Source organism: Dromaius novaehollandiae, chromosome 9 (assembly GCF_036370855.1).
Source record: "Dromaius novaehollandiae isolate bDroNov1 chromosome 9, bDroNov1.hap1, whole genome shotgun sequence".
Taxonomy (NCBI): domain Eukaryota; kingdom Metazoa; phylum Chordata; class Aves; order Casuariiformes; family Dromaiidae; genus Dromaius; species Dromaius novaehollandiae.
This window is the reverse complement of record NC_088106.1, coordinates 30,018,859-30,030,739: the sequence shown is the minus strand read 5'-3', so window position 1 is coordinate 30,030,739 and position 11,881 is coordinate 30,018,859.

The following is an 11,881-nucleotide window of genomic DNA, read 5'->3' as shown; positions in this document are numbered from 1 at the left end:
CACTAAATTAGAGATTGGAGTTGCAAGAGTAGAAGGACTGGTAGTCAGAATCTCTTTTTATAGTAGTCTTGAAAAAGGCTGGCACCAGCTGGTCTAAATTAGTGTGGATCCAGTGGTGTAAATTAGGGTGTATTCATCTGAATGCAGCTGTGATTATTTTTCCCAGCTGAGTGTTTGATGGGGGGCTTTTTCTGGTAGAAGATCTTGCCCTGCTAATCATCTTCTGGGCTCATCAGGAAACCTGTGGTGTAGAGCCCTCGGGGCTTGCAAGATGCAAGCTTCCCCTGTGCTGGCAAGAGAGGAAAGGTGCAGGGAGATCCTGAAGGTGGTAGTATTTCCATTGCTAACCAGGAGCAAGCCTTCTGCTAGCAGTAGAGTGAAATCATCTGAGGAAAAGGACAGTGCAGAGCTGGAGGTGCCAAGAAGAGGTGGGTCACTGAGCTGGATGGGGAAAGGTAGTGAGAAGCAGCTAGGACACCCTTGCAAGTGGGTGCAAGGATGGGAATGAAACAATGATTGCAAACCTGCCTCTACCGGGAAATAAAGCAGTAAAAAGAGAATAGATGTTATCTGAGGACTTTGTTTCCACACACACACACACACACACACACACACACCAGTTCTCAAAGGTGTAGGTGAGGTGTGTGGGAGACCACATTGAGGTCTCTGGCCAGCCTATATCCCAGCAAGACTGAGTATAACCTGTGGGGAGTAGGTGTTGCACTGCTTCCTTCACCCCCAAGCCAGTAGGGAGGTGGAATTTCTTACATTCATAATCTGCAAGGGAAGACCAGATGAGAATGGGTCTTACATCTGGCTTGAGAGATTTTTCTCAGTCCCAGATGTGGGTGAGGATATTTCAGACAGAGCTCCTCCACCAGGTTGTAGCAGCCTGTGGACCCAGCCAGGCTGCCTGCCCGGGCTGGGTTCACCTGCAGGCCCTCCTCAAGGGCGGTGGCATTGCTCTGAGGAGGTCCCAGTGCTCCTCGCCCGAGGAGATGGGGCTCCGACGGGAGGGTATTTCATGTGCATGCCTTGCAGTTCTGAGTCTGCTGATACAGGAGGGGAGGGCTGAGTGTCATCTGGCAGCGAGGTGAACACCAAGAAAATGAGGGCCATTAGACCACAGGATCTGGTGTCACCAGGATGTTTCTGAAAGATCACAGCCCAGTGAGCAAGTCTCTTTGGTGAGGGGCTCCATTTGTGTGCCTTCTTGCAAACACTTTTCCCCTCCTTTGATCCACCTGAAAGGTGAAGCCGTGGCAGCACAGGCTCGACTGATCCTTGAGCAGTGGGAGTCTTTGTGAGCATTTGGTCTCTGCCTTCCACATGTTCTCCTGTAGGAGCAAACATTGGCTTTGTGAACCCTTTGGAGCTGGCCCCATGCACTCTGCAGCACCTCCTTACACCTGGAGCGCTGGGTAAATCACAAATGCGGTTGTGCTCATATCGCTTCTGTTGTCAGCACGTTCCGTACTGGGGCCCTGCTGCAGCTCAACACAGTTTTAGAGCTCCTCTCCCATATAACCATAATAAAAGGACTGAGAACGTGACCCTTGGCAACTTTCTGTGACCTCATCATTGAGAAACCGTGCCCAAAACACTATATTAAACTAGAAGGGAACATAAATCTAGGAGGAAGTAATGAAGACCCCTAGGGCCACAGTTCTCCATAGCTGTCTTGTTAACATGATCTAGGAAAGACAGGGGGCCCTTTAAAAAAAAAAAGAAAGAAAGTAGAGGTAATAAATGACTCATCAAAGAGAGAGACACAATATTGCCAAGGAAGCTCTTCAGCACTGGGTGAAGTATTAAAGAGCATTATGTCGATCACAGCTAAGCACCAGTAACAAGTGGACCAGGGGGCCAGCTACCCTCTAAAACTCTAGTGACCTTCGAGGCCCATCCAAAACCAGCAGCTTCATTAAGGCAATGAAATGTCCAATCCTGTGATCCATCCCTCTTCCCCGTGTCAAAAGTAGAGTAGAAATGAAAGCCCTTTTGTTTTTGTTTTCGTGCCAGTAGGGAATGAACAGCTTGTGAGCAGTGTGGTATCATGGTCTCTCACTCATTTAAAAGGCCTGAGATCAATATTTAATGAGAGACAGGTGAACTTTCAAAGGCTCCCAAGATGGCTAGAACAGAGGGCTGAGGTGTGAAAAGCTGCCTATGGGGCTGGTATACCCTGTTCCGATTCAAATGGTTGGAAATCTGGAATCAAACATGACCGACAGCAGAGACATCACGACTCTTGCTGCCTCCCCAGATATTTTGGGGTTGGTACCTTCAAGGGCAACAAGAAAGGTCAGGGGGTTATTCTGTAGATAAAACTAGGCTCAGCCAAGTCCATACGGATCCTGAAGCTGGAGATGTGGCTCAAAGTCTTTTGGTGAGGAAGGTGACCATGACACTTTGGCTTTGGTTTTGCCTGTCATCTCTGTGCCTGGACAATTGTCAGGATCGGGATGGTCTGCTCAGGAAGTCTTGTTGACCATGGCCATCCACTTGTGGATCACAGGAAAACAGTATTAGATGCAGCACTGCATCTCAGGGACCCAGATTTTCCTGTCCTTGCTTTTGACCATACAAAATGACTGGCAGATGGATGGAAACATTGCATGGGAGGATAGAGAGACAGGCAATGGCTTTTAAAACTGTTTCCCAGCCTGCTGCTTTGTCACAGTTCTCGCATGTTAGAGGACAGACTTAATCTAGCTTTCTAGGTAATGCAGGCACTGATTTCCCCTAGAATTGTATTTTTGCCACTTACAATGACTTCTCTGTCCCCACCCCCACTGAGGATCCCACAGGTACCAGGAACCAAGTGGGTTCCCATTGCATTCATGTGTCAGTTAGGACAAAATGCCAAGAATGGATGAAGTCTCGACACTGGAGGCCTCAGGAGCCCTGGCACAAGGCTGTGTCCCCTGCTTATCCTGTTCACTATTAATTTGTTATCCCATTAACACCTTGCAAATTTCTTTCTCTCACCGATGTGCTATCCTGAGAGACTTCTGGGGATCTTGTAATATGGTATTTTGCTGTTACGAGTGTAAGCCGCAAACTCTTCTCATCTTCGCCTAGAAATCCCTTGATGGAAAAAAAAAAAGAAAAACACTGCTTTGTTTCTTTCAATCAATACTATCCATTAAGATCTGTGTCTAACAGCTCTGAGTCCAAGTGAATAACTGAATGAGCTGCCTCCTGCTCTCTTAAACCTTTGGAAACAGTAAATGCTCTTCTAAAAGGAACAATTTGGTATTGCTACCCCATCTAGACCAGGCAGGGGGGCAGTTTTCTTCTCCGATGCATGAAAACAAAATTTCTCATGATTTTCATAGAGAGGAACAAAGGGCAAAGGGAAACATGCCCCCACATCTTAAGGGAGCTGAACAGGAGAGAAGCCATCACTTGGTGTAAATCTCCCCTCCCTGATTTTCATGCTCTGGCTTGTCTTACTTTGTGGGAAGCATGAGGTGTAAAATCTCATGGATCAGGCCATCAGCAGGGGAAATTTGTGCGGTTTCCCGCACTTCGGAAGTGACTGTCGGCTGAGCCTAGCTGTGCTGCGTTGTCTGGGAGGTGTGAACTGCGGTGCCGCAGGGGAATTACGGGGAACGTCATTCTCCGTGTACCTCCGGGAACGTTCCTCCGAGCGCAGCCACCTTCTCGCAGTCTGTAGGGCCATCCCAACTCCCAGCAGTGCCCAGAGCCTCAGAAGCGGGCCAGGATCCCGCTATGCTGTACCCACATTGAAGGGAAAACGTTTCTGGCCCCAGACCAGCTCAGCTGAAGCCTCAGGAGCATTTTCCCAGGAGTGCCCTAGGGTATGCAGCCGCAGCACAGCTACGGAGAGCAATAAGCTCCAGCCACCTGCAATTGCAATACCACCACATAACCTCGTTCTCACGGTGGTCAAACCTACCCTAGCCTGGTTGAGGCTTTCCTTCAGCAGCCCCACCTACAGAGCCTCACAATTAGCAATCTTTTTCTGATTCCCATCTTACACCTATCCAAGTCCAGTTTATACACAATTGTACCAAATAGTACAGGTGCAATCAATACTGTGCAATCAAAAGTAGTACCAATATCGGTGTCCCCCTTCTCTTGGGAACCCAGAGCCAAAATATCTGCTTTAAGCAGGGAACCTGACAGCAGAAGACCAGGTTTTTAGTCTAGGATGACAAATCTTTGATGTGATCCTACCATGAAACCACAAATGCAGTCCTCAAACATATCAGATGAGGAACTTCTGAAGGCAGTAGGCAAATATTCATACATCGCACAGGCAGGACTCTCTCTGAAATGGGGTGTGTCTCCCTGCCGACATTTGAGAGAGAAACTCCAGCTAGAGCAGGCTTGGAAAAGGCTACAAGGGTGATGAGAGAAATGCAGAGAGTGTTTGAGGAGAAGAGCTTGGGGCCTAGAGAAATGTATTTGCTCAGCAGTACCTGCTACAGTGTTTTTCAAAACATGTGGTGATATGAAATGGTTTTCCCTTCCCATCTGCCGTGCCAAGGAGCGTGCCACTGAGTTAACAGTAACTGAATGTGCTATGTGAATGTGATCTGTGTTCATTATTGATTTGAAGGTTCATCGGTTAGCATCAACATGATCAATACTTTATTATTCTAGCAATCGATCCCTGCTTTGTTTGTGAACTTTACCCAATTGATATACATTAAAAAGTTTAGCGGCATTGATAAGGTTTAAATCGAGAGCTGTACATGGAGAAGAAAAAGAGGCTGCTTATAATACAGAGCTTCTGGCACTGCAGTGCCTCAGCTGCACCTAGCAGGGGGACCTTGCAGGCAGACACTGCTCTAATGACCTCGGGTGCTTCCCCCTCTGCTGTGCCAAGACCTGGGGCAGGGCTGTGGCCTCCCGCCGGTGCCCCACAGGAATTTATCACAGCGTGGCTTCTGGGCCTCGGCATGGGGAGCTGCCTTTACAGACCATGCAGTTTAGGACTTGTAGCTAAAAACGGAGAAAAACAGCCTGGACAGGCTAATATTTCTTGGGCACACGAAGCCCCCTAACCAGGGCCCCGTGATCCACCTCTCTCCCACTGGCACCAGCTGCGTTTCCCATTGACCATGTACAATAGCCAGCCAGTCAAGACTCTTGCTTCATGTCGTCCCAGCGTAGATCTCCTACTTGAGTCCAAAATGTCCTCAGCTTGGGGTGATCCTGGCTGACTCAGTCTGACATAAGGAGGATGAACTCTCCTAATGAGCCAGAGCTGAAATCATTTGCAGTCCTACCCAAATCCTGCACAGTGGCTTAGAACCAAGATTAACAAGCTCTTGGCTACTTTGCCTCCATGCGAAGGACCCACTCATCTGTCTGATGTTTTCCTGGTCATCCTGGAGCAGAGAAAACCCTTGGAGAGGGCGTAGATCTGAAGTGAAATCCAGTAGTCCACATTATAGCTAGACGCAAACTGAAAAGCGGCTCTACACAATAAATTTCATTGCTGCAAGATGAGAAGTCCCCAAACCCTTCCCATGGCAATCAAACCAAAGTGGCTTTTGGGTTTCATGCAGTGCATTTTCACATTTCTTGCTATTCACTCTGCAAACCCAGCTTCAGACGTTGTTTTGGTCTCAGGGTTTCACATGGGCTATTCCTTTATTCTAGGCTATAAATGGTTCTGGCTGCACATCCGTCTGCTGTTTGTTTAAAACACTCCCTCATCTGCAGCTACGGGGGGGGAGGGGGGGGCGAATGTGGGAATTTCGGTGCTGAAGGTTGGCCACAGTGGCCTGAGGTGAAGGGCCACTGCTAGATATTTATTTTCCGGGCAAACAAACCTGGGAACGCTGTCTCCAGTTGGTGCCTTGCCAATATCAATGACCAAAAACGCTAGTTCCTACAGGTGTTATTTAGAAATGATTCTCCCACTTTACATCCAGGCACGTGTTTCCCCTTGAATCCAATGAAGATTCGCGTACACGCTCTGTACAGGCCATTTCTAGCTTCCACAGATGGGCAGAGCCTGTCCTCATTGCATGGCATCCTGATACACAACACTGGTCTGGCACTTCTCAAATACCAGCCTGTGCCATCCTCTGGCAGAGTCCTGTTAAGGACTTCATCTTTAGGAATAACCCCTTCACTTTGTCTCTGATGGGTATCCAGGCAAGAGTACAGAATATCAGATGGATTTAGGAAAAAAATCATATATGTATATGTGTGTGTGTGTGTATACATAGTATTACCAAAAAGCACCCTGATTAAAACTGATTTTATAGCAGGATGTGAGCTGCAGCTGGAGTCAGCATCTGATTTGCTGGCCCCACTCTCACCAAACTACTTGTATATTATTCACAGTTGTAAATTGCTTTGAGATTTCTGCAAAACATTACAGAGGATAAAACCCCATTTCTCTGCAGTCCTTTTAAATGTCCCCATGTAAAAATCTATTAACATTCAGAGGGATGCATGGGGATGAAAGGCAGGGGAAAAAAAAACATCGTTGAGTGTATGCAGTGCCCCAAGCCCCATGCAATTTTACCTGAAAATGAAGCCTTTGTCAGACTCTTTTCTCCATGGGGCTTTTCCATTCCCTGATGTAATCTGAACATTTTACTATTTGTGTCATTACAGAACAAAGGGGTGAAAAGTGATTTTTTTTTAAATTAAAGGGCCTCCCCCCCCCCCCCCCGAAACGGTAGAAGAATATCAAATTATGGACTGACAAGGTACACTTGTGAAAGAGAATCACCAGAGTACAGCAGATCTATATCTTATCTCTCTATGAAATTGCATGTCTATGCAGTAGCATTGTAACAGGTTTCAGCTGGGCATAAATTCAAAGCATTGCGGAGTCTAAATAGGAAGCTTATTGGAGCCTAAATTGCAAGTGAACTATGTATGAACCAATTTCAATACTAATGAGCTGTTAGTCACCCAGCCACCGAATATTAGCAAGAGGCTGTGGTTCAGATTGCGGGGCGCTGCTCTTCCCTCAATGCAAGCGTCAAAATTGCATTAACCTTTAGCTGGAGTGGGGACGGGATGGAAAGGAGACGTGGTTCGCCTGCTCACCACGGCCAGAGCCCTCCTGGGGCAGTGGGAGAAGCAGGCGACGGGCCCCTGAGAGCAAAGTTGGACAATCTGCTGCTTCTGCCCCATCCTCATCCTGTGAGGAAGCAGCAGGCTCCAGGGCATGCTCTTACACTTTTTTTTTTTTTTTTGGTCTAAAATCTAAGAAATACATTTTCAACAGAAGGGAAGGGAGTTACTGCTGTGCTTGAAAACCCAGTTTTCTCATCAAAAATTGTTTTGACAGAACTTTCTTTTCTGCCCTGATGTTATGGAGGAGCTTCAAAGTCTCAAGCACCCACCTGAGGAGTTCGGCTAGCTAAGGGCACTGCTCTTATTAAATATGAAATACATGTTTCTCCCTCCTAATGCCGTCTCCTTGAGCCTCAAGTCCTTGCATATTTTTAATTGGTGGATTTTATTTTTATGTTGCTTTCATGATATATCCTTTGAGTGATTCCTTCTGATAGGAAATATTTTTAACAAATATTTTTTCAGATGATGGTTGGATTACTTGCTCTAGTGTTCACAAAGAGCATTTCTCGATAATAAGGTTGCATATATGGTTTAACAGAGAGAGCTGCTGATTTATGATAACATTAACCGTGTACGTGAACTTACATTTGAGACTGATAAATACAAGTCTTTAATATGCGCATGCATCATTTTTATGTTTCTTTTACAAAGAGGCTTTGAGTTGTGTGCATATTATAAAATTATACAGAAAAGAATGTCTGTAGTCTGGATGGGAGTTAAGACTGTTGAGTGGTAATGAAATATGCATTTTCTTATATAGCGTGTGCAGGTTTGTTATGGGAGCAGTATAAAATTTATGATATCCTGAGCTATTCCTTTTCGTGATTTTCGAGAACTTGGGCTTTGTAAATGCTGTTACCGATAACTATCTACGCAGTTGTTAGCTTGCAACTTTAACTGTTTCTTTTTTAATGATTTAGTTTTATTGTTATTGTAATTAGTAAATTAGAACATTTTCCAATTTTGTGTTGTTTCTCCCCCACATTTTTAGCCTGGATTCTTAAGAAAATGAGGTTGGCTGGCTGGCTCTCTCTCCGTTATCTCCCCTAACCCTTTCTAAACTGCGGCCTATTCCAACCAACTTGTGATATGCAGAAGATGTCTCCAAGATAATTAAGGTCCCGAAAGCTTTGGGAAAATTGGCAACTAGGTAGAGGAGGGGAGAGGTTTCAACAACTGCCACCGGTAAGAGAAAGGAGGCAGAATTTGGCCCTCATGCGCTGGATTTGGCAGCAGCTGGCTGGCCAAAACAGCCTGAAAGAACTGGTCAGCAAAATTGCTTCTGCAGCTGCTTTTCTAATTAAGACATTTAGGGGAGAATAAAAATGAAGTCTTCTCCCTTCAAGGCATAGCAGAGCTGCAAACAATGTTAATGGAGGAAGTTTGTGCTAGTATCAGGGAAGACGTCTGTTAGGGGCGATCAAATGTTTAAGTGCAATCATTCTCCATCCGCCCATGTAACCGGCTCCTCTCTGAAACCCTATTTTTGCTTTTTGCTTCCCTTGCTTTTCACCTCTATTTCTGTTTCTTCCTGGCTTTGTCTCTATCCTTTCTTCTCTCTTTCTCTCCATTTTTGTTCAGTGACCTGCAGTCCCTCCTTGCATCCTACTTTGAGCGTCTTTTCCACCTCTCTTCATATGACCACATTTAGTCTAGCAACAAGAGAGCTAAGGGGGACATTTAAGCATTTGCTTTATCTGCTTTAAAGCTGGTACTTCCAGGTGGCCAGCCGATGAAGGCCGCTCACATCTGAGCATTATTGTTTCAGACTCTCTACAAACTCAGACAAGCAGCCCTGCCACAAATACCTGCTGCTTCCAGCTGGGCATGGGCCTCATGGAGCGCTGGCAGAAAAGACAAATGAGAGCTGAGCACCTGCAAAGCCTGCCTGGGCCATCACTACTATTTGTTCTGGATACAGCTCGTGAGACAAACATCCTGCTAAATGCCTTCTTTAAAGGACATTTTAAAATAAGTGCTTGGTGGGGTTGCTACATCATGAGAGCAAAGAGGCAGCTCATTCACAGTGCTCAGAATGGCTCTAGCACTGGCACGCTTCACTCACGGCACATCTGACGCAGCCACATCCAGCCACACAACCGTCACAAGCAGGCTGGTCCCTCAGCAGATATCCTCACCGCTGCTCGGTAGCTGGACCTCTTTCAGCCTTGAAGACCTCACTTGGGAAAGGAGCAAACGGGCGTCACTCGTTTCCATTCCACACCATGAGTTAGGGCCCAGATGCAGGGGCTCAGGCGTTTGAACTCAGCCTCCCCGAGGAGATGTTAAGGAGCCTATCAACATGGCTTGGTACTTCAAGCCATTAACTTCATAAGCCCTCGGCATTTTCACAGGGAGAGGAATGACTAATGAGCTGCATAACCGCCAAGAGGAGCAGCAGCAGGAGGGAGAGGAGGTTTCTCCAGGTGCAGGGAGGTGTGAAGACCCAGACCGAGATGATTTCCACTAACATTTTTGGTGGGCACAAAGGGATGCTTTCACATTCCAGCCAAGGCCCTTCTAGAGAGCCCTGAGGTGTGTTTGGACACGAATAACACATCTGATGCAGCACCACATAAAAAACATCTAAAAACATATAAATAAATAACTAGAGGTAAAAATAATATGGCCTGAGTCAGATCTTTACTGCTAAACAAGAAGCCAAGTACTCATTACTGCTAAGGCCTTGCAGAGGAGAACAGCATCCTTGTGGCACTGCAGGGTTGGGTGCAGATATATGGTCAAACCCAGAAAGCTAGGAACTGAAAAATCAGCAGAGAAAGGCCAGGCTGGGAGAGAGGCAAGGTGAGGAGCTGGGAGCACTGGGATTCAGTAAGTCTTTCTTCTGTTGCCATTCTCGACAAAAACTAACAAAACTGTACAAAAAGCTGCATGGTTTTGCTTAGGATTTTTAGATTTCTATTACTCGGTAAGAACGCGCTCTACTTAAGATGATGAACCGCCGATACCCTTCCAGTTTAGAGTGCAAGTTTCCATAAGCTGTCTGCATGCGTGCTACCTAAAGACAAATTTCCTCAAGCATTCATCAGATATGATGATTTATTCTCATTATTACTGATTGATAATACGCTTTTAAATAGTTGGGATAGTAAAAATAGATGTATGCTATTAGTTTAAGGGGAAATTAAACTATTTTCTAGGTCAGCTTTTACATTAGTTTCATGTACGCCGTGGGTCATGTGCATTCACGTAGTTCCAGCTCTCCGTAGTCAGCTCATTGGGGATGATTTTGATGACGATCCATCCCACTCTAAGATGAAGAGACACCAGACAGGTAAGAAATCACCCATGAGAGGCACTAATCTTTCACAACCCTAAGGTGCCTAGGCCTCCACCCAAACCAAAATATTTCCTCCAGCAACAGGGGCTTATGAATACGTCTCCCCCTAAGCCCAGTCTGCAGCAGCACTGACCTCCCGGAGGCCTATGCTGGAGCCCGTGGCAGCTCTTCAACAAGTTAGAATGGAAAATAAATTGGTGCCTGCAGTCTGGTGCTGGCTCAGAGATGAGAAAGTTTTTCCTGCGTGTCCTGGAGGAAGGATGCCCTAGTAGAGTGTCTATTGCACTCTCCCACACTCCAGTTACATCTGCGTTTCTTGCCAGGAGCACACTTGCCTGTTCTTCTCTACTCTAATCCTCCATCTTAATTTTTGAATTATTCCCAAGTGGTATAATTGGGGAATATCTTCTGCTCAAGGGGCATCATCTGTATACACTGGCCTTGTTTTTGATATGCTGCTCCAGGCAATATGGAAGTACCTGTGAAATGCAACTGGTAAGTAGGTTTTTCTGATCTTTTTCAGAAGCATATTAATCCAAAAAGAAATTTGGGATTTTTTTTTTTAACCAAGCACTGGGTTCCAGCTCCCAAAATATACCATGACTTGTCATTTGAAGAGGGTTGGAAAATGAATGGAGCACTGATCACAATTAGTACAAAGTAATTTAAAATTATTTGAAGGGCTTTCATAACATGAAGTGTTCCAATAATTTGTAATTACTTAATGTTTCACCTGCTCTGAATCCCATTTACTTCCCAAATCAGGCCCTTGAAGGGATTTGAAGTGGCACATTTCAAAATGAACAGGGCAACCTGGAGTAGCTGCTAATTCTAGAAGCACTTCTGGTGCTCCTGCATAACAACTAGGGTTTTTTTTGGATGCAATCCCCAAATGGTCACTTAAAGATTACCTGCCGAGGCAGGCGGGAAAGGCTTAGGAAATGCATGGGGAATATGAATGTAAGCAGGATTGGCATCTCATCCCGCAGCAGCCATGGAAGCAGCAGCAAGCATGGGAGATGTGCTCTCAGGACCGTCTCAAAAGGAGGTAGTGCATGTTGAGCTTGTGAAAACTGAAGGAAAGCCACCAAAAAGGAACAGAAAAGTCCAGGCAGTGATTTGTCAGACCAGTGTGAACATTACATAGCCACCCACCCACACCTGTTGGGGGTATTCCTCCTCCAGGACTCCCACATTTACCCCCACTGAACCAATGTACAAACAGTGGCTCCCCATCTTTTTGGCCACAATAACTCCAAGAGGCCATGGCAGACACCAGACATCACGGGCTTGCCTCAGAAACTTTTCTTGCATGTCTGAAGAAATCTCTTTGCTGATTTCTTCTCCCATTTGTGCCTGTCTCCAGTGTTCAGGAGAGTGGGACTTGTAAAGAGAGATTTTTATCTTGAAGAGGTTTTCACTCTCATTTTAAGCATAATCAAAAGGTGAAGCACATTTAATGCAGTCAATTGTTACACAGTGATGCTTCAATCTACA